The sequence below is a fragment of the Ixodes scapularis genome, unplaced genomic scaffold, assembly GCF_016920785.2.
Source record: "Ixodes scapularis isolate PalLabHiFi unplaced genomic scaffold, ASM1692078v2 PGA_scaffold0__279_contigs__length_252992795, whole genome shotgun sequence".
Taxonomy (NCBI): domain Eukaryota; kingdom Metazoa; phylum Arthropoda; class Arachnida; order Ixodida; family Ixodidae; genus Ixodes; species Ixodes scapularis.
Genome location: NW_024609835.1, coordinates 165,779,897 through 165,785,998, shown reverse-complemented (window position 1 = coordinate 165,785,998; position 6,102 = coordinate 165,779,897).

Sequence of the window (6,102 nt, the reverse complement as noted above, 5' to 3'; positions counted from 1 at the left end):
GCCATGGATCGTTGTCATCGCTACGTCACGGGGCGTCCCGTGACAATAACGACTGACCACCAACGACTGTTGGGCATCATGATCATGGGCCAGAAGTTCCGAGTACCGACTGTACTTACGCCAGGTATGACACGTTGGTGTGTGAAACTGGCGGCCTATGATTATAAGTTATAACCTAGTCTACAGAGCAGGAAAGCAAAAACAAAACGCTGATGCTTTAAGCAGAGACTGACGACGAGCAACATCCTCCAGGCGACGTACTGCTGTTAGAAGCCCTGGCAAAACCTCCCATGACGAGTGACTTTCCTACACACCCCCTAAAGGGCTGTACACCCCTCCCCTTGTTTTTCTGAAGACACCCCTTAATTCGCCACGACTCCTCAATTCCCCCCCCCTCACCCCCCCCCCCCCCCCTTAAAACTTTAAACACCCCCCTAATTTCAATTCCTGGGGAAACCCCTGCCATGACTGCAAAGGAACTGGCAGACAACAAAGCACTGTATCCCATGCTTGCTGAGGTCTCCCGAGCGGTCAAACATGGGGAGGTGAAAAAAACTGGAAGGTGATCGCTTCCTCACACACAAGCTCAAGGCAACCGAATTATCGATCCATCGTGGCTGTCTCATCTGGGGAACACTTGTGGTCATTCCCGCGTCAATGAGATCTGAGGCCTTGACGCTCCTACACGCAGGGCACCGAGGCATAGTGGCCATGAAGCATACGCCCCAAGCTACTTGTGGTGGCCCGGAATGACAAACAGATCGAACTATTTAAACATGAGGAAGATACATATAAAGGGGGATGGACAACATTGACTTCCAACTTGGAAGTCAATGTTGTCCGTCTCCCCTTTCTACGTATCTTACTCATGACTACGTAGTGTTACCAACACGCTCGTTTTGCCCTTAATTTAGATCGAACTATGTGTAGCCAAATGTGACACGTGTCAAGTACACCAGAGAGCACTACCAAAGACCGAAAACCCAACGTGGGAAAAGCCTGAGGCACCATGGGATAGAATACATCTAGATTTTGCCGGGCCAATTGACTGGCAAGTCTACCTGGTCGTAGTGGACGCCTACTCTAATGGCTAGAAGTTCGTGCAGTTCGGAATATTACGTCCTCCACAGTAATTTCAGAACTGCGCAGCGTGTTCGCAACCTTCGGCACACCATACAAGGTAATGTCAGACAACCGGACCGCCTTTGTATCGGAACAGATTAAAGGTACGTTTATACTCCAGCGTAACTTCGACGGGCGCGGTGTAGCGCAGCGCGCACAGATTGTGATTGGTCGCAGATATCGAGTTCCTGGTTGCCTGCCAATGAAAGGCGCGCGTTCTGCGCTGTGCTGCGTTCACTGCGCTCAACGTCGGAGTATAAACAGCCCTTGAGACCTTTTATCGCTCCAACGGCGTCGCAGCGATCACCAGCGCCCCTTATCACCCTGCAAGCAACGGCCAGGCTGAACGAATGGTCCAGCAACTGAAGAAGGCGCTGGCGAAGGGAGGAAAACATGGGGTAAGATCAGACATGTACGTAAGGAGTTACTTCGACCTAGTTACTATTTTCGGTAACGAGTAACATATTTAGTTACTATTTTAGAAAAGGAACGAGTGACATACTTAGTTACTTTTAAGGCCAAGTAACGGGTAACGGTATCTCGTTACTTTTGAGGACTAAGGTGTACAAAACCGCTCAAACGGCCTTGTTTTTATTCTAACCTGAGTATGCGTCTATTGCGAGAGGGGTAGGTGGGCGACCCGAAAAACAACAAAACAATGTTACAGTACAGCAACGTATATCGCTGAACACGTCAGTCGAGCAGTTCGACCGATGTGTCCAGCGATAAACGTTGCTGTACTGAACCCTACAGCTGGGAATGTCCTTCACCCAGCGAACGCAATAAGGTTCGTTGGTTGAACCTTCTAGGACAGGGTATGGAACGGATGTAAACCCGAAGGTTGCGAACCCGGGAAGGTACAGAACCCATTACCCGCTGTCCTCAGTGTAGGCGCAGTTCCCGAAGATTCACGAGCCCTTCCTGAAGCACAACAATGGCGTTTCTTCGAGCGCTTTGATAGAACGACTCTTCAGCGTCGCTGAAGATGTGTTCTCAATGAAGCGGGAAAACATAACTGATGAAAACTTCGAGAAGCAGCTACTGCTTAAGTACAATGACTACTGAAAAGAAAACAATAAACCATGAAACAAAAACAGGTGGGTATTTGGTTGTCAAAGTAACGTGAAAAGTAACTCAGTATTTTTGAGGTAACTCACGCGTTCCTTTAGAGAATCGGTAACGACAAACGCATTTCGTTACTTTTTCTGCGAGTAACGAGTAACGGTATTTAGTTACCTTTTGGGTAACGTGTACATGTCTGGGTAAGATGTACGCTAGCACGGTTCTAATACAAACAGCACACTACCATACACACAGGGACAGGAAAAACACCTGCGTGGATGTCAATTGGTCGCGAGTTGCCATCTCCGCTCGAGAGACTCCTTCAAGGACCTAGCTGCGAACCTCCAAGAAGTTCGAAAGACCCGGAAGAATTTTCGGTGGGGCAAGAAGTGGGGATGCGGAAGCTTCCAAACGGGCACACTGGGATGGCGGGTACCATCACTCGGCATCTGGGTCCTCGATCGTGGATGATCGACACCGATCAGGGAAAGACACGACGGCTGTATCACCTTTGGGGTGTCAGGGCCCTTAAAGGGTTGGGGAACCAAAATTCGGGTTTCAGAAAACAATGCAGGAGCGGTACGCGGGACTTTACAATCCCCACAACACTACTTGCAAGGCGATATCTCGAATGGACGGCCGTATTTTTGAAAAAAAAAGAAGTCGATATTGAACGAGGCCGACGAGGCGCGTGACGTGAACATATCTCGTTTCCTTCTCTCTTCGCTTCGCCCTCTCAAGGCGGCGAGGTGGAGAAGGCGCGAGGCCGTTCCCTTTCCTTCTCGACTAAACAAGACGTCAACACACCTGTCAAATGCGCCTCCTTGTTTAGAAAAATACGGTCATCCGTTCGAGATATCGCTGTATGAGTGATGTTGTGGTGTTCGTAGCATCCCGTTGCACACTTCTTCCGCCATGTTTTGTGGAATCCAGATTTCGGTTCAGCATCCCTTTAATCGAGGGCCTTCGGCTGTACAATTTAACGCCTTGGAGGGGACAAATTGGTTTACAACAATATTAAAAAAAAGATCTCGCGCTTCGTCGTTCTTTTGGCCTTCCCTGGGAGAAGTGGTGGTTGAACGTTTTATCGACATTTTAAGCAGAGCTGTTAAGACGGGCTCGCACAACACTGTATTCTCACGTGTTCTTACGTTGCTGCGTTGCGTATAAGTCACCAAAACATTGGTGTCTCGAATGTCGCGTGCCGGGCTGTCTCCTTGAACTGGTAGCCACGCTTATTATGAAGCACATATGCACCAGTGATTTGTACGTATAGCCTTCCTAACGTAACGTACGTTAGAGGACGGTGCTGCGTGAACCAGCCTTTAAAGGGAAACTAAAGCGGTGCTGTATTTAATAAAAAACCAAAAAATACCCATCACATTTAAATCGCCTTCATTCACGAATATCCAGGTTATTTTTCAATTTAGTGCACAAAGGGTGCAGAATATATTTTTAAGGTACCGTTGAAAACCCTTCTTCCCAGAGCGTGACGTCATATACATATAGTTACCGGCATCTCCGCTCCCGTGCATCTTCAGCGCCTATCAAAGCTATTTAAGCGCATTCTTGCTATTTTTAAGAATGTGGAAAAGAAAATTGAAACAGAGATGTCACGACTGGTGTCAGTGCGAGGGAATATACCTGGCAAGCTTGCAATTGCACTCACTGTCCATACGAGCGACACGCGCTTGGCGGCCGAAATATTAGCGCATGACATAACGACTGGTCTGAAATTTTTCGTATTTTTTTCGTGTTTAGTTACATCTTCGGAGAGAACTAACGTGATATGCAGATTCACGGGATAAAATACTCTAGAATTCATCACTCCCTCGTTCTTTTCAAGAGCCTCTTTAGCTTCCCCTTAAGGTCGACTTTGTTCATTATTTTTTTTAACCGGGCCGTCAAAGACTGGAGCACCGCCAGGTGGCGTTTGCATAAAAGGGTCTAGAAGTTTCTGTACGCTACGCGTTTGAGGGTGTCGTAAAACTTCTAAACTCCGCTAACCCTTAAAGGGGTACTCCACCGATTTTTTGAGCTACGTCAACTAACTATATTTTCTGACTCCCCGGCCTTTAGCCTTTCCGGTATGCTATTTAGTATCGCGAAATTCATAATAGGTATTGTGAAATCAGCAAATGAAAATGGTGCAAAAACCAATATTCAAATATTCGCGCCCTTTTCAGTGCCGTGACGTCAGTGGCAGGCAGGCTTGCCAGTCGAGCTAGTAGTCTAAAAATAGAATATGCCAATCATTTGTTCCGTGCTGGAGCGCGGATACCGGAGCGAGCTTCCAAAGCACTCATTTGACACCAAGAAACTGCTTCAAATCCGTGGAACAACTTCTGTAGTCCAAAAAGTTAACCCCTGCCTTCCGCTGATTTCACTTTGTTGTTGTTGCCAGTAGAGACTTTCAGTTTGAAAAACATGGTGAAGACCAAAACTGTAAATTCAATAACTTCGCGAAAAAACAATATTTTGACCTAATATTTGGGATACTATTTTACCAATGTTTGTTGGTTATTTTAGCAAAATTTCAAGCAAATCGGAGACAATGAAAAAAACGGTGGAGTACCCCTTTAAAGGGGTACTCCACGTTTATTATAGTTTCACTAAATACCACTTAGAACGACTTCCTAACGTTAATAACTGAATAAACTTGCCCTATTTTTTCTAGGCAATGCCAGTCGCCCAAGATATTCGAGAATTATCAGCATCATTCATCCCCCCAACTTGGAGCCAGAAGAAGCGGCCGCGTGGCCTGGTGCCTATCCTATGCCGCCAACGTTAGTCATACCCGCGTGCTGGGGTAGGAGAAGTGGAAAACGCGGGGAGGGAGCTCCAAGCAATGCTAAGGCCCCTACGCACAGTTTCGTTTGAGAGGGTTTGAGTGCGTTTGACTGCGTTGCGTCGAGAAACGAAGGCGAGCATCGGCACATGTGCGCTTCGTATGAAGCGTGGAATCCAATTCAAGGAACAGCTTAGTATGCGACGTAAGAAGCAGGGATGTCCTGGTTTCTCGCAGCTGCAAACACACTCAAACGCTCTCAAACGCAACTGTGTGTAAAGGCCACGGTGGTAGGGGCCTTTAGAGTTCGGCTATTCTCATCACCGCAGTGGTTGGACACGAGCGACTACTCCAGTGTCCCTTCGAGGCATTGAGATTGTTACGAGCCGAAGTCGAGTGCTCACGCAGTTCTCATGTCGAATCCATCAGCTGCGCTCGACTGTCGTCAGGTTGGTGGCTTTGATGCCACAATTACTTCATCAAACTTTGCGAAGGCAAGACTGGAAGAAATAGTTCCTTTTTATCCTCGCAATTTCACCGCGACAAAGAAGCTTCTAAATCAGTGGCGGTCTGTGCGAATATATACTTGGGACAGGTTAAGACCAGCACGCCTCTGCAAAGTCATGAACATTCCAACCCGATATCGTTTCATGACTCCCGTGAAACTCAGACGGCAGCCAATGCCACATGCACGAGAGCACGAGGTCGCTGCTTTGAAGCGTTCTCTCGAACAATGAGCACTCGCGCTAGAAATGCACGGCTCAAAGGCAGGAGCGCGGCCTAGCTCACGCTTGTAGCCTTCGCTACAGTCTCAGCTCGAAGGTTACCTGGAGGAGGTTTCTGAGATCGCCTAAATATGTTGAAAACTCACTCTGCTGGCTCCAAGCATATTAGAAATCTCTAAATGATGACAATAGGCGGCCGATTTCCCTATTAAAAAAGCAATGAAATATCGCAACGCACCAAGGTCGACTCCGGCGATGGGAGGAGCATGTTCCGAAACCAGGACCACTGTCAGCCAATAAATAGCAAGCGAAGGATCCACGCGCCTCCAACCGCTGGAACCGAGGAGTGATATCTCGACCTAAGCGCGGCTCGTTTCCCACACACCCGGGACTGCGAAAGAACCG